Genomic DNA, 23,523 nt, shown 5'->3' with positions numbered 1-23,523 from the left:
GAAAAGGAATACAACATTGCACTTTATAAGCACTGTATTGTGAAGTGGAAAATGCAATGTCTTAAAATAAAACTGTATTTAAAATTGGCACCAAAAAAATGTACCATTTAAGACATCACAAAAGAAAACAAAATATTTAGGGATAAATCTAATGAAATCTGTGTAGGATCTCTATCTGAAAATTACAAAAAACTGGTGAAAGCTATCAATTAAGACATAAGTAAACAGAGAGAGATATTGTGTTCATGGATTGGAAGATGCAAGATTTAAGATTTCACTTCTCATAAATTGATCTACAGATCCAATGCAATTAAAATCCTGTCAGGATTTTTTGTGGATACCAATAAGCTGGTTTTAAATTTATTGTAGAAGGAAAAGAGCCTAGCACAGTTGAGACAATTTGGAAAAAAAAAGGAATAAAATTGAAGGACTTACATTACCTGATTTTAAGACTTATGGTAAAACTGTAATAATGAAGACAGTATTGAAGTAGTATTGGAGACACGATATATATATACAGATAAATAGAACAGAATAAAGTCCAGAAACAGACATGCAGAAATATGACTAATTGCTTTTTGACAACAGTGCAAAAAAATTCAATGGAAAAAGGATAGGTTTTTGTTTTGCTGTTTGGAAAGATTGGATATCTATCTATCTATCTATCTATCTATCTATCTATCTATATCTATCTATCTATCTATCTAAAGAATCTCAACCCAAAATTTACACCATATGTAAAAATTAATTCAAAATGGATTATAGCACTAAGTGTTACTAAGTGCATTTATATACTAGGTGTAAAATATAAACCTATACCATTGTTTGAATAAAACATAAGAAAAAAATCTTTGTCTCCTTAGGTTAGTCAGAATTCTTAGCTAGAAACATAAAAAGTATAGTTCTTAGGAGAGAAACTGATAAATCTGATTTCACCAACATAAGATGTTTTTGGTTTGCAAAAGACATTTGTTAAAACAATTGAAAGGCAAATCACAGACTGGAAGAAAATATCTGCAAATCATATATCTGAGAAAGAATTCTCAAAACTCAACAATAAGAAAACAAATAACCCAATAGAAAATGGACAAAAGATTTGAACAGACACTTCATCAAAGAAGGTGTATGGACAGAAAATAAACACATGAAAAGATGCCAACATCATTAGTCATTAGGGAAATGCAAATTAAAACCACACGGAGCTGCCACTACACACCTCTTGGCTGAAACAAAGAAAACAAAGCGTACTAATGCCAAATGCTGGCAGCATATCGAATAACAGGAATCTCCTACATTGCTGATGAGAATATGAAATGGAAAAGCCACTGTGGAAAAGATTTGTCAGTTACTTACAAAGTGATACATACATGTCTTATATGACCCAGACATTCTATGGTAGGTGTTTAACCTGGAGACATGAAAGCAGAGATCCACACTAATGTCTGCCGTGAATGTTGACAGCAGCATAAAACTAATATCACGATTGCCAAAAACTAGAATTAACCAAATGTCCCTCAACTGGGTAATCAATAAGCTTGTAGTCCATAAAAACATCTCTCTTCTTTGTTATATATCTCCACAAGCTCTGACAAATATATATTCATTAAGTACCACCATAGAACGAATATAGAACAATACCATGAATGTCCAAAACAAAAGAACAAAAGAAAAACCCTTGTTTCTTGTTGTTGTTGTTGTTTTGTTATTCGTATAAGATCTTGGTCTTGTATTTAATGATTTTGTTCTTATTTTAAAATTTAAAAAAGCAAATGAATAAAAAAATTCCTTTAGAAATCTTTTTGTCTGAACTTTGGCATTTATGAAAACAGTGTCTAATAAAACTGAGTGTGTGTGTGTTTATGTGTGTGGATGTGGGTGTGTATTTCATATATACATTAAGAAAAAAGGTCAGGTGGGTTGAATAAAGAGTTTTATACAAATGGCCCCACTCTGCCAATATGAGTAATCTTGGTGGGCTTCTAGCTCTCTGTGGTTTCTGGAAGTCTTTGAGCCAACCCACAACAGACTGAGGAGGATGTCAGGGGTGCAGCCTCTCTCTTGGCTTGATGTCATGGGGCTTGAAGGCTCAAAGGCTTGACAGGGAGACACCAAAGACTCCAGATCATGCCCTGATGGGAAAAGGTCCATCACACCAAAGAGGATTAAACCCTCTCAGGATTCCAGTGAGACTGGAGACCCCCACCTTCTCCTTGATCACCAGTCCCACACAGTGGCCACAGCTCATCCACAGCCATTAGGCCATCTGAGCTCCCCCAGCCCTGGCATTCCCATTTAACATATAAGGAAATTGAGGTACAGAGAGGTGAAGTGACGCACCAAGGAGAGCTGCGATCCCAGCTCAGGTCTCCAGCCCGCTTTCCAATGAGCGTCCTGCTTTGTCCCACAGGAAGAGACCAAGTACAGTGAAGTTCCATCGAGGGTTTAGATAATGATGAGATATGACCCAAAAAAGTTGCCTGAGTAGCATGAAGCCAGAGGAATAGAGCTTCCAGCTCTTACCATTTTGTTCCCCCAAGACCCAGAACAAGCTAGCAAGAAAATGGCCCAAGCCATGACCATTCCCCATAATGCCCTAGCCATGCCATGGATTCACATAGAAAAAAAATAATATATCAAATTTAATCCTAGATAAACACTCAAGGAAAATGCAACTTTAGGCCCACAGAAAGGTTCGTACAAGTATGTTCATTGTAACATTACTCTTAACAGTCTCCAACTGGACACTACGCAAATTCCCAGAATAGCAGAAGAGATATAATTGACGAGTAGAATAGATAGTAGAAGAGTGAGATCATGATGTCTTCCTGGGTGAAATACGATACCATTAAAAGAATGAACAATCTACAACTATACACGACATGGGTGAATTTTATATTCTACTGAATGGCAGGGCCAGATAAGAAGGATTCTATATTATGTGCTTCCATTTTTCTAACACATTCAAACAGGAAAACTGGTCTGTGGTGTTAAATGTCGGCATAGTGGTGAGTTTCCCTCGATAGGTGGGTAGTGAGAAGAGAAGGCAGACTGGTGATTTCTAGCTGGCCATGTTTGGGTTTCTCTGACATGGCCATCCTTAGTTTGAGAGATTCATCAAGGCAAAAATCAGTAATTTGTCTATTTTTCTGAGCATGTGTATGTCAGTAAAAAGTTTACATTAAAAAACCCAGCAAACAGGATGCCTGAGTCGATTAAGCCTCTGACTCTTAATTTCGGCTCATGTCATGATCTCATGGTTCATGCGTGTGAGCCCTGTGTTGGGCTCTGCACTGATGGCATGGAGCCTGCTTGGGATTCTCTCCCTCTCTCTTTCTCTCTCAAAACAAATAAACTTAACCTCTCCCCACCCGGCTCTGCAAACCTACTTTCATCTTTTAAAAATGCATACAATTTATATCCAACTTTATAGGAATATAGGAGGTACATAACAGTAACACACATCTTTTGTTGTCATCCTTTTATTTATTTTTCTTTATTAAAGGTCATTTATCTGAAGTTCAAGTCTTTCCTCAGTTGCAAAGTTGTTTCTAATGCTCAAGGAGTTGGTTTGCTGCCTCCATTAGTCTGGTTCCCCTTCCCTAAGACCTAAGCCTGTGCCAGTTCCATAGACCAAGCCAGATGCAGCCTTGAAATGAAGGACTTTTCTGGAACATACCTGCTGTCTGGTAAAGATATTGCTTCACTTCATTTACTGCAGGCTGTGCCTCCCATCAGACTCCTAACAGAGTTGCTTACACGTTCAGCTGCTATTTCTCTACAGTCTCTACAGATGAACTCATTATATCTGGAAGTATTTACAAGATATTACAGCCCAAGCTAACAGGAAGTCCATCACCAGCAGGGCCTTATCCTTAGAGAGTTGTGCACCAAATCCTAGGAATGGTGGAAAAGTCCACTGCTTCCCTCCTTCCATCTCCTGGCCATTCATACTGAGCCCACCTCAGAGAGGCGTAAAGGCGGCCTCCTCTGTGATTTTGCTCCCTTTTTCCACAGCCTCTTGGTCTTCCTCTCCCCTACCCTCCTCACAGCATCCCATTTCTTTTTCCTTTCTGTCTCTAACCCGACTAGAGACAGGTGGTACAAACAGCTTTTCCCTCAGTGAAGGTAGGGTTGAGACGAATGGCGGATAGAATTGGGTCTTGTGCCTGTCTGAGGAGTTGAAGAGAAATTTTCTTTCAGACCCAGCTTTATGGGAAAATGTTAAAAAGTCAAAAAGGTAAGACTGGCCAGCATTTGACCTAAATACAGTTCATGATTTTGCTCCCAGAGTCTAAATCACTTTTCCTGTATTTTCTTTGCTTTCTTTCTTAGCCATCCCTAATTCTAGATTAAAAAAAAAAAAAAGAGGTGGCATTCACCACACCGAAGCAGGGTAAAGTGGGTGCAAACACCTTATTGTCATGTCACTATGATTCAGGAACAGCAGCGCCCTTCATCTGACTTCATAGAGGCTCAGTGTTTTTGAAATATTCCATTTGTAAAATAATAGAAGCACCAGTGTTCTTTCAGTCCCATTTCATGTAAATACACTTCTCCAACAGAATATTCAAATATAAGTCAGAGTTTATGCCAGATCCAAAGATTAAACTGTACCATGATGGCTCAGGAGTCATTATTACACTTGGCCCCCATACTGGATGTCCCCAGTTACTATGAATCTACAGTGATGGCATCTTTATTTTAGATTTCCTGTCTTCTCCTCCAGTGTCAGTCAGCTGTCAGCAAAATTGACTTCATATATATGAAACCCTAGTGCATGTTTGTGATTGATCAGTATTAGTTAGCTTCCTTCCTGATGTTGTTAGTATGTCTTCTTTTATTCTCTTTTCTTTAATTTTGGTTTCTGATTTTTTCTGGACTGGCAAAATACATCTCCAATCATTTGGCAATTTGTTTATAACCTGCCTTCTTTCAAACAGGACCCCCGTAGACAAATATGAAAGTGAAAAGATTAACCAATTTGGCTGCATTGAAATTTAAAATCTCCATATTCCAATAATCACCATAAACAAATTTAAAAATCAAGTGTCAGGCTGAGAAAAATATTTGCATCATATGTGGCAAAGGGTTATTAAACAAGAATGTTGAAGAGCTACTATGAGGCAATAAGAAAAAGATAAAAAATAGGAAATGGCAAAAGATATTAACAGGCAATTCACAGCGAAGGAAATATAAATGGCCAATAAATATATGAAATATTTTTCAAACTCACTAGTAATTAGGAATATGCAAATTATAATTAAAATGGATAGTATTTATCCTCCATCTGATTAAAAAAATTATTTGAGTATGATATAAAATGCTAGTGAATGCCTGAGGAATGAACTCCATAATGTATTATTTATGATTGTAGAAATCAGTATACTTCTTTGGAAAGACAGTTGGCAACATGACTTCAGATCAAAAACATGCGTCTCATATGAAACAGCCATGTTTTTGATCAGTCTCTTCTTTTTAGGCATTTGCATGTACGCATTTGCATATGGGCATATGAAGGCATGTAATAACTGGCATCATTTATTGATAAATTGCTTCCACTGTTCTAAGTGCTTTGCATGCTTAAATGTCTTTAGTCCTCATTAACTTCAATTAGTATCCCCTTATACAGATTTGCAATCTAGGATTTGAACCCAACTAGTCTGGTTCCAGAAACTACATTCTTTCCTTTGTGCCATATTATGGCTCAAGAGAATTTTTCTCTTGTACAAGGTGCCTCATTGCAACATAGCAACAGAAAAAATGCTACATTATTTGGAATGTAATGCAGTAGGAAAAGGGATGGAGTACATTTAAACCATTGGTTTCAATCCAGGGGCGATTTTGCTCCCCAGGGAACATTTGGCAGTGTATGGAGATAGTTTTGGCTGTCATAGCTGAGTAGGAAGAGGGAGTTGCTAATGTTATCTAGTGGGTAGGAGCCAATATATTTATATTGATGGTTCTCTAAGAAATATTGGTTATTTCAAAGGCCAATTGATAGATGATATCAATTATTTTTTATTAAAAATTTTTTTAACATTTATTTATTATTAAGAGACAGAGCATGAGCATGGGAGGGGCAGAGAGAGAGGGAGACACAGAATCCGAAGTAGGCTCCAGGCTCTGAGCTGTCAGCATAGAGCCTGATGTGCAGCTCAAAGTCATAAACCATGAGATCATGACTTGAGCCGATGTCAGACACTTAACCAGCTGAGCCATCCAGGTGCCCCTATATCAATGATTTTTATAAGGCACACCTAGACACACACAAAGAGAGCAGTAGATATTCTGGATGTGTGTACACCTATCTGTATGTGTATATGCTTAGGAAAAAGTCTAAAATAATGAATACAAACTCTTAAATGTGGTTGTTCCTGAGAGGTAGGGCACAGATCATGGGGAAAGTGTGAACAAAAAGAACTTTCAAGATGCAACCAATGTTTTAAAAGTGTCAAGAAGAAAAGTGTATTTATGTATATTTTTGAATTACGGTTAATTTTAAAGTACCACTGAGGACCATTTGCTACTTGTCAACTTGGCAAAGAGGAACAAAAGACTGTAAGGAGGGATGACAGGCGGGGGAAAAAGGTTGCTCCAGCACTCTGACCAAGCACTTCTTTTAGGAAATACTTCTGGTGAAACATAATTTTAAATAAAAACAAGTCCGAGAGCTTTTCGCTCTGTACATCTATGTATAAAGGTGAAAAATCTTGAAGAAAAAGCTCCAAACTGAAGACTCTAGGGAGAGAAATAGAAGTCAGCTGAAAACTTATTTACCTTAGCTTAAAAGATTTTACAAGAAAAAAAATTAATGTTAATTTATTTTGAGAGAGAGAGAGAAAGCATGCGCATTTGCAGGAGCAGCAGAGAGAGGGAGAGATAGAGACAGGGAGTGAGCAAGGGAGGGGTAGAAAGAGCGGGAGGGAGAGAGAGAATTATAAGCAGACTCCACACCGTCAGCATATAGCCCAATGGGGAACTCGAACTCATGAACTGTGAGATCATGACCTGAACTGCAATCAAGAGTTGGTCACTTAACCGACCAGTGAGCTAGGTGCCCCTATAAGAGAAAAAATTTTAACATGTTACCTCAGTTATTAAAAATAAAAAATAAAAGTGCCTGGGTGTTTTCTCAGTTAAGCATCGGATTTCAGCTCAGGTTATGATCTCATGGCTTGTGAGTTCGAGCCCCAGATCGGGCTCTATACTGACAGCTCAGAGCCTGGAGCCCACTTCAGATTCTGTATCTCTCTCTCCTCTCTGCCCCTTCCCCACTTGCACTCTGTCTCTCTCTCTCTCAAAAATAAATAAACATTAAAAAATACGAATAAATAAAAATAAAAAATAAATCAGTTGAAAGTGGGCACAAACACAAACACATAGGTGTGTTATTGATTGTGATGCTATTAAATTCAAAAAAACAAAAACAGTAAAATGAAGCACTCAGGATATATATCCCTGCCAGGAACTTTGGGTGGGGTGGGCTATGGAGTTGCTATAACCAGTTCCTAAAAAAAATGAGGGTTTTAAAGGCCACAGACAGGGAATCTCTTTGCTATATATGATCAGAGGCCAAACTTGGCATTTTCTCCAGATTGTGCTGGACCCAATTCAAATCAGGTTGAAGATGAGAGGTTCCTCCCCTTCCCCCGAAGTATTTTGTGGGTCTTTCGACTTGATACATGATAGCAGCCCCTCTGGAGCCAAATCCAAAATTCAGGGTAAAGGTTGTTTTTCTTCCGAGGCCTCATCCTCCACTAGAATGTCATCTGAGTGCTTTTATTTAACAAAACCCAAAAATCATTAAGCCTAGAGCAGTCCCACAGCCCCAAGATGCCTCATTCTCGGATAACAAAAACAGCTGTTGCACACCCACCAGCCCAACACGGATCAAAAATCTGGCAGGTTTCCCTCAAGCCCCATCTAAGGCAAAAGAAAGCCCTTAGCATTCCCAGACTTTACATTATGCACCCATGCTGAGTTGGCCACTGGCCACAGTGGCAACTACTCCAGCCAACCTCGGAGGAAACATCGCCCAGTGTGCTGGTTGATGGTCAGACGATTCTCGTCACCAGTATGCTTACCTAACTCGCTTTCAAATTCTGAGCACCTTTTATTTCCCATTAGACTCTGGCTTTTGTGTACTTTCCCTTTATTGGAACTGGCAACATGAAGCTATTTAAACACAGCTCCATCTGTCAGCGTCAAGTCCTGCAGGTAGAGTGTCGTGTTTGATTTCAGATTATCATTTGTTGTGTTGTCAAGAAGGACTTGGGGGAGGAAGAAAAAAATGCCTACATCCAAACTGTCCTTTGGTTACAATGCACAAAGAACTGATTTGCAATTTGACCGTGAGTCTGATCCATGCTCTTTACAGTTCCCTACAGTCACAGCAAGCCTCTGTGACATTCATAAGGGGGCCTGTGAAGAGTTGCCCACAGTGTAACGCAGACCTTGACTCTGAGCGTTAGAGCCCACTGTGGATCATTCCTCATCAAAGCAACCACAAGAGTAGGGCTTGTTCTTAGAAGGCAAAGCACAAGTAAACAGAACAAAGGGACCCTTGTTTAACCCACTTGTGTTCAGTGGATCTAGAAATGGGGGATGGGATAAGCTATTCTCAGAAATTCTGCTTCTGGGCTTCTGTGCCAAAGAGATGAGATCTAAATGCAGATTATCTTTTGAGCATCGTTCTTCACAACATATTAAAAACAAGATAGACATTGAACAATTAACAGAGCAGAAGGTTGATAATTGTTGAAGCTGAAAGACAGATGCACAGAAACCTGTGTGCTGTTTTCTTTTCTGTTAAAAATAATAACTATGTTCAAGAATAAAACCCAGAGGCTCCTGTGTGCCTCAGTTGGTTAAGCATTCGACTTCAGCTCAGGTCATTATCTCGAGGTTTGTGAGTTCAAGCTGTGTTAGGCTCGTTGCTGACAGTTCAGAGCCTGGAGCCTGCTTCATTTCTGTCTCTCTCTCTCTCTCTCTCTCTCTCTCTCTCTCTCTCTCTGCCCCTCCCCCACTCACGCTCTCTCTCCTTCAAAAATAAACATTAAAATTTTTTTAAGTTAAAAAAAACAAATAAAAGTTAGATATGGTGTGATTAGTGTGCATTAAAAATACAAAAAAAAGTGACAACACCAGAAGGTGTTGGCCACCAACATCACATATGACACGGTGACATGTGGCTTAATGCTTTGCCCCAGTATGGCCACTCGGCTAAGAATGCTAGTGTGCCCTAATGAAAATAAGGTACTCCAGGTAGATCTTGTGTTTGACTTGTTTACTTGAGAATTGACCAGTATCAAAGTGATCAATATCTTGGTATCTGGTATCAGTATCTTGAAAATCAGGCTTCAAGAGCCGAGTAGCTAGGTGACCAGACAGGTGAAGTTTGCCATAGCATGTAGAGTAGAGAGGGGTGGGGATAACGTGAGACAGTTGGGCAGAAAAGTGAAGGCAGAGATACCGGAATGTGGTAGAAGGTGATACTGATGAGACATTTGATCCGTAGTGGGAGACATGTCCCCTTCTCACATCCAGATTTAAGGAACGAGCTCTGTCATTGGAAACAGGATTTCTCCTTCCCAATCCTGCAGCCACCAGCACCTTTGTGCCATCAAATAAAAGTGTTCTCTCTCTCTGTTGACAGCCTGAATAAATGAGTTCCAATCTGCTCCTCTTGCACACCCTAAGATTTACTTTCCCCTTTGGATTTTGACTTTAGTGCTCAATTTTTCATTTTTAGACCACACAACCATTTTAGGTCATACCCAGCAAGAATTGTCTCCAAATGTGATTCTCTTCCCTCCACAAGTTAGGTTTTTCTTATAGCTGTGATGTATCATAACACCTTGGGACAAAGCATCTTCCCATTTACCCCCATTTCTCAGCACTGCCTCTTGGTTACTGAAAGAACTTCGGTAGGACATATAAAAATCATGCACACAGAAAGGAGTAGAGTGATCTTCATTTATTCAGAGCACTAGACAGTTCTACTAGCTTGGTTCTTGATCCCGTGATGACAGAGCATGGGGCCAATGTTTGAGAGAAATCCCAGGCATTTCTTTATTTCTTCTCTTTATTTCCAACAGGACTTCTGATGGAATCATTAATACTGTCAAAAGGAGCAATTGAATCTAAGGAAAAATATATAATTTGTCAGGAAAAAATTAGAGTGTTTTTTGCCAGTGAAATTGAATTTGGTTGACAAAGTTCCAGGATTGTGGCAGGTAAGTGTTCTGGCAACATCAGGAAAATGAATGGTATCCAAAGAAATTGGTCTCAAAGACTAGTCTATGGAGAATTCTCTTGAAAGGAGATATATGCCATCCTTTGAATTAAAAAAAATTTTTGGCCACTAGTTTTTAAAATTACTTTTAATATATGGATATAACTAACTTGGAGTTATTCATACTCATCAAACAGAACAAACCTAGATTTCAAATAATAATGAGTATTTTAAAGTACTGGATTTCAGTAGCCTTTCACAAAGATGTGTCAATCTGCTCACCGTAGCTTCCTGCAGAGTGTTAACATTGTCACTGCAGGTGGCTTTAAATTTTTATGATTGGATTATTTGACATAGAATTTAGCCGAGACCACATAACAAAGTATTTCATTTCCATGGGTTCCAACTGTCATTTAAATTTTACCCTGAGAAGTATTCAGCATCACAAATAAGAATATACCTCTCCTGGCGTCTGCTTTATTTGACTTTGATTCTTACTTTGAAATCCTTTTGTTTAGCTTGAGATACCATTGGTTTAGGGAAGCAAACCAGGCAACATGATTTGTTGAAAACTTCTAGATTTAGGGAGGGAGTGAGAAAACTCAAATCTTTTTTACCATCTTCGTCAATTTTATGATGTTCATATATTAATATGAGGTCAGCTCAAGTCATGATCTCACGGTTGGAGGGTTTGAGTCCCACATCGGGCTCTGTGCTGACAGCTCACAGCCTGGAGCCTGCGTCACATTCTATGTCTCCCTCTCTCTCTGTCCCTCCCCCAATCACTCTCTGTCTCTCTCTCTCAAAATAAAATAAGGACATAAAAAAAATGTTTTTTTAATCAGGGCTATTTTGTCAAAAATGTTTTTTATTTATTTTTGAGAGACACAGACAGCATGAGCAGGGGCGGGTCAGAGAGAGAGGGAGACACAGAATCTGAAGACAGGCTCCAGGCTCTGAGCTGTCAGCACAAAGCCTGACACGGGGCTCGAACCCAGTAACCGTGAGATCATGACCTGAGCCAAAGTTGGATGCTCAACTGACTGAGCCACCCAGGTGCCCCTTGGGCTGTTTTTAAATTAAGTGAAATTTTGTTGAGTTTTTAAAGAGCTGGTAAACCATACCACCAGGTCTGAAGGTTCAATGAGGTAGTCCATATAAAAGCTTGGCAGAGTGACCAGAATCCAGTAAATGCTCAATAAATGGTAGCTATATTATTAATAACAATAGATGGACTAGAATAAAGATGAATTTATTAATTCTTCATACTCAGAGAAAATTATTCTTACCTTATTTCCTTGCCCCAAATCCCATTGGGTCTTCGTGTACAAACCACACCCTGAGGATGCTGGGCTCTCTGCCTCCCACGCTGGGTCCAGTGGTCCAGTGAGTCTCACTGCAAGCTTTCTCTTCTTTTGTGATTTTCAGAGCTGATGATCAACTTGTTAGACAAAGTCCTTTTTCTTTTCTCATGAATAAGATAGGGAAAAACGTGGAAACCAGAAGGAGTTTTAAATCAAAACATAGTCTTTAAATCTTACTAAGTACAGAGAAAATTTTTCCCCAAGTTTTTAACTTTTATCTCTTCAGTAAGCATTTTCAATTTTTGAAGAGCTTTCTTAATCACTGAAGTTTTCAGTGCAATTGCCTTATCCTATCAAGTTGTTAGAAGCCTCAGAATTTCTAGAGACAATTTAATTCTAAAATTGCTAGGGCATTCATAATGGAAAAAAATCTTTGAAATCTGTGATTACTCATTAATAAGGTCTTTCACTTTGAACATGTCCAAGATTGTGATCTATTCACCTCCTTCTAGAACATACTAATTAATGTGTTTCATATCACCAGGCAACTGCATCATCCTCACTCCCCCATTCAGCTGCTCTAGGCAGCCACTCGTTTTTTAAATTTTAATTTTATTTATTTTGAGAGAGGGGGATGAAGTAGAGATGGAGAAAGAGAACCCCCAGTAGGCTCCTTACTGCCAGTGCAGAGCCTGACAAGGGGCTTGATCCTGTGGAACTATGAGATCATGACCTGAGCCGAAATCAAGAGCTGAATTCGTAACTGTCTGGGACACCCAGACGCCCCCCAGGAGGCCACTCTTAATCAGAGGTGAAAATTCCTTAACAGTTCATTATGGTTTAATCTCCATGTCAGGGATCCAAAGACTGAAGCCTCACCCAAGTACTCGTTTCCAAAGCAGAGTTCCTGATTCTGGACGAGATGGGATCCCAGACACTTTTCTAAACGGCTGGTTGGCCCTGACATTCTGGTTTCATGGTTTTTTATAAAGTCCAAATCCTTGAAGATGGCCTACCTGCCTTCTCATCCTGTACCACACTTTCCCTGTGCTGAGTATTCCCTACTTGCCTCTCCGGTCTAGTCTCCAGATCCAGAGCAGGAGAGATCCTGTGTTCTGGGATGTTGGCTTGTATAGAGTATTTCACTTGGATTCTATGAGGGTTTGAGTGGATATAATTCACTACCCATGGCAACAGCTTCCATGAGACAAATTTTCTTCCACATACACCTCTGTCCCAGGGCTCCATCTTGGCCCTTCAGGCCACCATTGCTGCTGATTCCTGTGTGCTCACATACCCCTAGTGGTTCAGCCTGCCTACACCTCTGTAGATACTGTCTCTACTAAATTGTCTTCAATTACTCCTTTTGAATATCCTGGATCCTCCTTTCCAAGACTTGGAAGATAAACCTCCTGGACTCCAACACATACTCATACCCACACACACACACACACACTTTGTCACCTCCTTCTCATGCTTGAGATCTAAGCTCAAGTGTCACATGTGCAGGGGAATCATCTCTGATCTCCTTTAGCCTAGATCACTCAAAAATATCTCCATTAGGGTGCCTGGGTGGCTCAGTTGTTTAAGCGTCTGGCTCTTGATTTCAGCTCAGGTCATGATTTCACAGTTCATGAGTTTGAGCCTCACATTGGGCTCTGCTCTGACAGTGTGGAACCTGCTTGGGATTCTCTCTCTGGCCCTACCTGCCTGTTCTCTCTCTCAAAATAAATAAATAAACCTAAAAAAATCTTCCTTTTCTGCAGTCTTTATCTTAATTTGTAAGTATGCATTTATGCTGTAGTTGTTTGATTTCTGTCTGTCTCCTTGAAGGTTGATGAATTTTATTAACCATGATCTCTCCGGTCTTAAAGAAAAAAAACAAAGCTGGACAACAGTTAAATTGATCAATACAGATTTTATTCAGGGACTATTGCAATACTGATATGAGACGTCAGCAATGAGTTGGGTTTGATTCTGCAGACAGAATGGACAGAAGGGGGTTTGTAACCAAGGAGTAGAGTGGGGCTCTATGGATGGGAAGTTACTAAGGGGGAAAATTTAGGAGTAGGGAGAATTCTGGCTCACCTGACATGACAGGACTCTTACTGAGTGCAGGCTGGGAGGTCAGGTGTCCACTGAGGGGATTCTTAATATAAACCAACTTAGTAGAATTTTTGCTGACAATGGATGCTGCACAGAAGTCCAGAGAGCAAGGCCAATTTGAGAAGAGGACTTTGAGAAGCCTGACTAAAGTTTGGTCAAGGAAGACAGCTTTTGTCCCAGCACTTGTTAGGATGGCTGGAGCACAGGCTACTCAGACCTGGGGAATAATGACTAACCAAACTCCTCCTAATTTCAGGACCTTAGACCTCACTCCCACTAGCCTAAATGATCCCTTAAGGACCATCTGGTCTCTAGGGCTAGTCAACAATAATTACTCTGATCATGCCATTGGGCAAGGCCCCCTCCCAGCAGTCCTTGCTTGGATTCTTTCAGCCACAGAAAACTCATTCTCCCACAAATTGTTTAATGGTAGTGTTGCTCCACTGCAAAAAAATTTCCCTTTGTTGAAATGCAATGTGCTTCCCATTAAAAACCTTCTCTTGTTTTCTAAGTGGGACAGAAGACTTCAAACCAGCTTCTCTGAGATAATCCTCAAAATTTTAAAGACAGGCAGCAAGCTCATGTTTCAATTCTTCCTTCCTGTTTACAATCATTCTTCGCCCTTTCCAATACTGCTGTGCCTTGTTCATACCTAAAATTCAGCATTTACCCAGCTGGGCTGCTGATTCTCAGTTCCGACTCCCAACCCATTTTCTATCTCCTCTGTCCTGCTTCTTGCCCCAGGAGGCTGACCTCTATGCATTTCATCATCCAAGCTCCATTCTCCAGCCCAGGGATCCCTGCTGGCCAGAAATGACAAGTCCTTGCAATAGGACTGTGCTCACTGGTGGTTTAGGAGCTGCCCAGGCAGGATGTGGCCTCAGCTTGAAAGTCACAGCAAATCCTGAAGGCACCCACAGTGGGAGGCTGTCAGCTAGCTGGGCTCCTCATGGCAGGTTGATTTTGTGCAGGGATCTGAGTGGTGCATCCTTATGGCTGCTCCAGGATAATAATCATTGAGTTGTGTCAAACAGGATGGCATTTTGTTTGAAAAGTAAGTGTAGTCTGCAGATCAGCAATATCAACATCACTGGGGAGCTTGCTAAAAAATGCAAACTTGGGGCCATGGGGTGGCTCAGTCGGTTAAGCAGCCAACTTCAGCTCAGGTAGTGATCCAGCAGTTAATGAATTCAAGCCTTGCATCAGGTTCTGTGCTGACAGTGCAGAGCCTGGAGCCTGCTTCAGATTCTGTGTGTCTTTCTCTTTGACCTTCCCCTGCTCATGCTGTGTGCCTCTCTGTCTCTGAAAAATAAATAAAAGTTCAGAAAAAATAAAAACAGAATAAAAAAATAAAAATGCAAACTTTCTTTAAAAATTTGTTTTAATGTTTATTTATTTGTGTGAGAGAGAGAGAGAGAAAGAGAGAGAGAGAGAGACAGAGTTTGAGCAGGGAAGGGGCAGAGAGTGAGAGGCAGACACAGAATCTGAAGCAGGTTCCAGGCTCTGAGCTGTCAGCACAGAGCCCAACTCTGGGCTGGAACCCTTAAACCATGAGATCATGACCTGAGCCAAAGTGAGGTGCTTAACTGAGTGAGCCACCCAGTCACCCCAAGTTTTTTTAAGTTTATTTATTTATTTTGAGATAGAGAGAGGCAGAGTGAGAAAATCCCAAGCAGGAGCCATCAGTCCAGACCCTGATGTGGGGCTCAAATTCACAAACTGTGAGTTCATGACCTGAGCTGAAATCAAGAGTCAGAGGCCTAATGACTGAGCCACCCAGATGCCCTCTGATTATTTTTAATCAAAAGAGTCTAAGTTAGATAGTGAATGGTTTTGGAATAATATGAATAGGATGAGGTATCACGGTAAAATATTAGAAAACACTGGAAGACATTTTTATGCTAAGGTCATGCAGCATTTACCCTTGTTAAATCATTGAGGCTTCAAGATCAGCCCGCCTATTGTACACGAAGTGAAACCTTTTAAAAAAATTCTTCAGGTCATAACAGCTCAAGGAATTGATTCAATTTGATCAAAATCACAAGATACTGTGATACCCATCAAAACACTACAGATTCCTATGGAAAATATAACTGAAAAGTAGACTGTAATTAAGCCAGAAAAATGATGAAAAATGAAAAAAAGAGCACTTCATATTTGTATACATCTGATATTTGCACAATGTTCCCATGGCACCTGTCTCAATGTTGTACCTAAGAGGCCCCATAGTTGGTCTGTGAGAAAATCTCCTCTGAAGAGCTCTGGAAAGATTGTGCTCCTGGATTCTCTGTAGTGCAGAAATTGTGATGATCCCACTGGTACTCTTATTTGCATTTGTCATTATGTGTTTCAGTTACCACTTGAAATTTTAGATTGGTGTTACCCTGGTGGATTTTATGGAAAACTATGCTGATTTAAAGGTTATTTCCTAAGATTGGTTACCACTTCCCCACTTGTTCTTATGCAAATTATTACAATTATTATTATTCAAACTTGAGAGATAATTACCGAGCTTGCCTTCAATTTGGGAATGTGCTCTACTTGTGTCCTTCTCCGCTTTAAAAAAAAATACATTTTAAAAATTTTGAAATGAGGCTCATGTTATTTGGCTGTACTCCATGAAGTATTGGGAAAAATAAGACAATGAGAGGGGACTCTTTATCTGTTGTTCTCTGCTCAAGCCTTCTTTCTCATTCATGTGGCTTCCTCCGGTGGCTTAATGGAGCACCATTTTCCTGCATTCGGCATTCCTTCTGGCCTGAGATTTTATTCTCCCCTTTAGTTGCGATGATGAGAATTATTCCTTACACATTGTTAAAAGACTGTTTCTTCTGGATAAAAAGGACTCTTCTTTGCTATCTTGAAATTCCATTCTGGGGCGCCTGGGTGGCTCAGTCGGTTAAGCTTCCGGCTTCTGCTCAGGTCATGATCTCACAGTTCGTGAGTTCAAGCCCCACGTTGGGCTCTGTGCTGACAGCTAGTTCAGAGCCTGGAGGCTGCTTCAGATTCTGTGTCTCCCTCTCTTTCTGACCTTCCCCTGTTCACACTGTCTCTCAAAAATAAATAAAAAACATTATAAAAATCTTAATAAAAAAATTCCATTCTCCTTTGGAAGGTCATTCTATCCTTTGTTCCTTCATTTGATAGAAGGACAGAAGCCATTTGGGAAGAGAGCGATTCGATTTTGTCAATGCTATATATCAGCATTAGACCAAAGGCTCCACAGAGCTTATCCCTTATTTCTTTGATCTTTTTCTACTATGAATATGACATGCGGTTGTCTTTAACCTTATATGCTCAATTGAGATTACCCCCTTGGACACTGTATTTATAGATTAAGTGACTGTCTCCTATTGATCTTTAGTTACATGACCTTACTTCCTCCTTTTGTACATTTATTATCTTTTAACCTCACTGCTCATTTGGGAGATACCTGGACACACACATTCATTTTTGGTAGCCTGTTAGAATCATTTCATCTTTGAACTAAACTAGAGTTCAATTCAAATACGAACTCTCTGGGATATGTCTTATTCTTCTCCGAGATGGTCGGTTATAAGATTAGATAGGGAGGCACAACCAATCATCCAATTTGCCATTTATATAAGATTCTCTCACCCAAATAACCAGTAAATTATTGTGTATGTCTCTAGGGTACCCTAATTTAAAAACAAAATCCAATCAAGTACCTTTGAAGATCTAATTGGCTTTATTACGTCCTATCTACTAAATGGAGAGTTGTACACAATAGAAGATTTTGTAGGCAAAAGAAAAGAAAAAGAGTGTTTTGGGCTAGGACTACTTGTCTTGAGGGGAATAGAAACACAACTGATTTTTTTTTCCTTTTCATGCAAATGACCTCACTTCAGGTAAGGAAATTTCAGACTGACTTTTAAAAGATCACACTCCTGGGGCGCCTGAGTGGCTCAGTCAGTTGAGCAACCCACTTTGGCTCAGGTCATGATCTTGGGGTTCCTGGGTTCGGCCTGCGTCAGGCTCTGTGCTGACAGCTTGCTTCAGAGCCTGCTTCAGATTCTGTCTCTCCTTCTCTCTCTGCCCCTACCCCATTTGTGATCTCTCTCTCTCTCTCTCTCTCTCTCTCTCTCTCTCTCTGTCTCAATAATAAGTAAATGTAAAAAAAAAAGAAGAATAAAAGGTCACACTCCTGAGAAAGGTTGAAATTGTAATTAAATCTTGGTTTGCTGTCATAGGGGACAAATGACTCCATCTTGGGCTTATTATTTCTTTTTAAAATACCTCCTTACCCCATAATTATCTCCCCCCCACCTGAGAAAATTGAGATGATGAGGCTCAGAAATTCACACAGGTTACACTGACAGAATCAGGTCAAGAATTCGAGAATCCAGTCATTTATGTCCACTGTATCTACCAGCCACCCCATTCAGAGGGGTTTAATAAATATTCTCAAGTCTCAAACAATTTATCTAATTTTTCCAATCAAGACCCATCATCATGGCTCCCAGGGCCAGTCAAATGACAGATTTTAGATCTCATAAGAGAGAGAGTCTGGAGGCTAAACTGACAAAAATGCTTCCCTGTTGATTCAGAACAGGACCTAGGTCCACCTCTTTTTCTTCAGAGCCACACTCCTCTGGAGCCATCTATGGTTTTCTACTCACAGCCTGCTTCCTTCTTAAGTGTCTTTATTTTTCCTATAATCTGGCCATTCTGCTGTTTCCCCCCAGCCATCCAGGTTTCTATTATTAATTTCACAAATCAACAAGCTATCCCCTTGAACAGCAGCTCCTGTGATCACTATGTACAGGAAGTCTTAAGACTAAGGAGGAATTCCTCTTGCCACTTCCTTGCCTACCTGTCTCCTCTACATTTCTTCTCCAGTCACTTATGTAAAACACTGGCCTAAAGCTTGGGAGTGATTGGGAGGATCTATACTTCATTTAATTCATGGGAGTTGGCACTGCATCTCTACAGCAACTGGATTAGGTTAAAGCCTTTCTGGATGATCAAGATCATTTGTCTGTAACCAATTTAGTGATCGGTTCTACTTTCTGGACTTTTTGTCTTCTTCTTTAAAATGAGGTCATTGGGGCACCTGAGTGGCTCAGTTGGTTAAGCCTCCGACTTCAGCTCAGGTCAGATCTCACGTTTGTGGGTTTAAGCCCCGAATCGGGCTCTGTGCTGATAGCTCAGAGCCTGGAGCCTGCTTCTGGTTCTGTGTCTCCTTTTCTCTCTGCCCCTCCCCCTCTCATTCTCTGTCTCTTTCTGTATCAAAAAATAAAATAAACATTAAAGAAATTTTTTAAAAATAAAATGAGGTCATTGCACAAGATGCACTTAATATTCTATTATGTGACCCTTTAGTTTTCTATCTCCTCTGATGAAAAAGCAAACACTGCTTTATAATATCTTTTGTATTACTGTAATTAACTCATTTTGTTGAAGTATACTTTACAAACAATAAAATTTACTGTGGAATTTGATGAGATTTGACAGATGAATGTAGTTATGTAACAAACACCATCGCCAAGGTGTAACACATTTCCATTATCCCCCCAAATACAGTCCATGTCTCTCTGCCATCGTTCCCCTCCCCACAGCTGTAGCCCACTGATGTATTAGTACTGCAACCACTGGTCTGTTGTCTGTCCCTTTCATTGTATGGAATTCTAGAAGAATTTATGGTATATGGAGTATCCATAGGATAGCTATGGTGTGTGGCTTCTTTCACTGAGCATAAAGCTTTTGAGGTTCATCCATGTTGTTGCACATATTAATAATTTGTCTCTTTTTTATAACTGAGTATTAATCCATTATATGGATATAGCACAATTCTTTGTTCACAAGTTGATGAACATTTGGGTGGTTTCCAGCTTTGGCTGATCATGAATAAAGCAACACTAAATGTTTGTGTGCAAATCTTTCAGTTTTCTTGGAAAATGCCTAACAGTGGAATTCTAGGTTATATGGTAAGAATATGTTGAGTTAGCTTTGTGGGAAACTACTGACATTGTTCCCAAAGTGTCTGTACCATTTTACATTTTAACCAGTTGTTTATGAGTGTTAAGAGTTGTTCCACATTCTTGCCAATGCTTTGTGTTCTCAGTCTTTGGATTTTGGGAATTTTGGTGAGAGTAATGACATCTCTTTGTGGCTTTAATATGCATTTACCTAATGATCAGTCATATTGATTTTCTTTACATGTGTTTATTTGCCATCCATATGTCTCTCTTTTTTTTTTTTCCAGTGAAGTATATGGTCAAATATTTTGCCCACAACTTTAAAAGCAAATTATTCTGGTCCTTGGCCAATTGTATTATCTTTCATCAATATTACATTGCCTGATTAATGTAGCATCACAGTAAGTGTTGCAATCAGATAGTGTGTGTTTTCTAGATTTATTCTTCCTTTTCAGAATTGTTTTGCAGTGTTACAATAAAAACAACTTAAACTTACTAGGTTCCAGACATTCTGCTAGTGCACTGCAGGAATGTGTTCATTTAGTCCTAATAACATTATAAAATACATAGATTTATTATTATTCCCATTTTCTAGATGAAGAATTTGAGACTCAGAGGGACTGAGAAATTGGCCAAGATCCAGGATTATGAATCCATGTGTGTATACCTCCAGAGGCTCAGAATTCATCTACTAAGCTGCATTTATCAAACCTCATTTACCTTCTTACAATTTTTTTCATTTACCTGTAGAGTGTGAACTCAGGGACAATGACATGCGAAATATATGATACAGGCTAAATAAATATCGTGATTGCTTACTTCTCCCACAATATTTAGAACAAGTCCCTGTGCCCACTTACAAACACTTTGGATTGAACCAATTGAGATGTGGTCCATGCCGTGGTGTTGTAGGGCAGGATCATGCCTATTTTCAATATTCCCATCATTTTACAATCTTTGACACTCCAAAGCCTGGGATGCAATGGGAGGCTCTGAAGCAGGGCTGAAAGGGCAGTAATGAAACTCTAATGTTAATAAGTCCTGGGCCAGGGGTATTTTTGCCTTAGCAGAGTGTGATCTATATTTTCAGTGGCCTCCAATGCCCTTTTCAGCAGTCTCTTTACAGCTCATTGGTGGGTAATAAGTCTTGACCAGTATTGGTCTTTGACATAGGTAGTAAAATACAATCTAAAAAGCACCCAATGGAGTATAAAAGTCAGCATCAGGACAGTGGAGATGATTTCTGATGTAATATCTTTCCCACCTTGGATCGCCAAGTACAAGTTCTGGGGGGCAGATATTTTGCTCATCAGGCTGAATTATTAATTGAAAAAAAATCACCTACTGTTTCTTCAGTATGAAAGTTTACAAATAATTCTCAAATTATGCTCAAAATAAATAAAACTATCTATTTATAGTTCACAATGTCAATTTATGGAATAAGTGAAGAAAGTTGACCTGGTTGGTGAAATTATGGGAACAGTATAATTTAAGGAGTTTTGGAGGTATTCTGTTTAGACTAAAGAAGAGAAGACCAAGGTAAGTGCATAACATCTCTGCTTTTTAGTGGTTGATTAATGCCCACCCCCCCAAAAAAATCACATAAACTTGGAACTGTAGAATGTGACTTTATTTGGAAATAGAATCTTTCCAGATATAATTAAATTAAGATGTGGTTGTACTAGATTAAGGTGGGTTCTAAATCCAAATGATTGAAATCTTTAGAAGAAGAGAGGAGGATACATAGTCAGACATAAAAAGGAAAAGGCCATGGGAATACAGAAACAGAGACTGGAGTGATAGAGCTATCAGCCCAGAAATGCCAAGGATTGCCAGGAGCCAGGAGAAGCCAGAAAGGGGCAAGGAAGTTTTCTTCTCAAGAGCCTTCAGAGGGAGCAGTCTTGCTGATACCTTGATTTTACGCTTCCATCTTTGAAAACTGTGAGATAATCAATTTATGTTATTTTAAGCTATTTGTTATGACAGCCCTGAGAAACTCATAAAATTCTGAAATAGAATTGACAAAACTAATTCTAGGTTTCTAGAAGTAAGAGCAAGGAGAAGAAAAGTCAAATGATTGTTTTAAGGCCACAGAGGTGTGTCACACAGTATTATTCTGTCAATAGTTGCCTTCATCAATACACTAAGAGAGTATTCTGGATCTTATCACCATGACTCTATATTTTTCCACCAAAGTATGTAGTAAAAGGGATCAGATAATCTCTTCCCACCACACTTCACTTGAACTTAAATGGTTCCACAGGACTTGGCTCTTTTCCACAAGACAAACTCTTTCCATCCACTTTACCAAATATGTTACACTAGCCTGGGATTCAGAAATGGTGGCAAATGTTACTATCTGTCTGTAAGTATCTATTCTCCTTTTGTTCCTACTAAGAGATCCCCAACATTATTTAGAAGTGACAATGTACCAAATTAAAAATATCTCCCTAATCCCTTTATGACTCAGTCCTGTAAAACAGACAACTTTTGGGTAGAAGAATGCAAGCCATTAGCTGAAGATGGTAAAACAATAGAGGAAGCCTGATTCTCCTGACGGCATCTTGAACTCACCATGTTCCTCTCTCGTCTCATGAACGACAATTTGGTTAAGTCATTGTTGTCAAGTTTCTGTTATACATGGCTATATGAAATTTAAAATAATATAGAATTTGATATTATGTGGAGAAGTCCAACAGTTATAGAATATAGAATGTACAATTGGCTGAGTGAAGGAGGTGGGCTATGGGTGGTGAGCACCCAGATACTACAAGCTGGCAATCATTGTTATTGGCAGAAAACCCTTCAGTCAAGTTGTCTCCTGTAATGTATGGGAGGTAGAAAACATGTTGACCAAAATTATTAAGGAAAAAATTCAGATTATTGGTATTTTCTGGTGAGTTCTTTCCTGTGTTAACAAAATTTTATAAGAGTAGAATGAATTTGGGCTAGAGCTAGTCGGTCTGACATAGATAATGAAGAATATATAGCTTTCCTAAGGAGAGGATTTTTGCATATTATGGCATGCAGTATAAATTGACCAAGAGTCTCATTTTATATTTAAAACCTTGTGCTGTTGAAAAAATTTACTCCTGCGCATCAAACATAAACAATTATAAACATTGCTGTAAGGCAGTGGGCTTAGCAGATGATAAGATTGTGGTTTCTGGCCTTTCTCAAACACTTTAAAACTTTTTTTAATGTTTATTTTTTGAGAGAGACAGATACAGAGTGTGAGCAGGGGAGGGTCAGAAAGAGAGGGAGATACAGAATCTGAAGCAGGCTCCAGGCTCTGAGCTGCCAGTACAGAGCCTGAGGCAGGGCTCAAACCCATGAGCTATGAGATCATGACCTGAGCTGAAGTCGGCCACTTAACCGTGCCCCTCTTAAACACTTTTCATTAAGTATTTTCTGCTAAGAGGTAAGCTGACAGACAAGGGCTGGTGTTTTTTTTTTTTTTTTTTTTTTTGAGGGAAAGAGAAAGAGGGAGAGGGAGAGAGAGAGAGAGAGAGAGAGAGAGAGAGAGAGAGAGAGAGAGAGAGAGACAAAGAGGGAGGAGAATCCTAAGCAGACTCTACATGGTCAGTGCATAGCCCTATGTGGGGCTTGAACTCATGAACCACATGATCGTGACCTGAGCTAAAATTAAGAGTTGGATGCTTAACTGACTGAGCCACTCAAGTGCCTTACAAGGACTGATGTTCTGAAGGAAGCTTATTTTGGACTGCCTCAATGTAACTACTGGTCACTATATAATGGGCTAACAGGATAAGCAGAGTTCAAAAGTCAACTGATAAAAGATATGAGTTTTCAGGTTAAAAGAGAAAGTTTAGACAAGATTTCACCTGAATGTACCATGAAATTTATTAAATTTTAGATAGAATTTGAAAAACTCAAGCCTGCTTCTATATGTTCAGCCCTTATGGCTATACCTGGACCT

The sequence above is a fragment of the Suricata suricatta genome, chromosome 3 (assembly GCF_006229205.1).
Source record: "Suricata suricatta isolate VVHF042 chromosome 3, meerkat_22Aug2017_6uvM2_HiC, whole genome shotgun sequence".
Taxonomy (NCBI): Eukaryota; Metazoa; Chordata; class Mammalia; order Carnivora; family Herpestidae; genus Suricata; species Suricata suricatta.
This window is presented reverse-complemented; position numbering follows the sequence as displayed.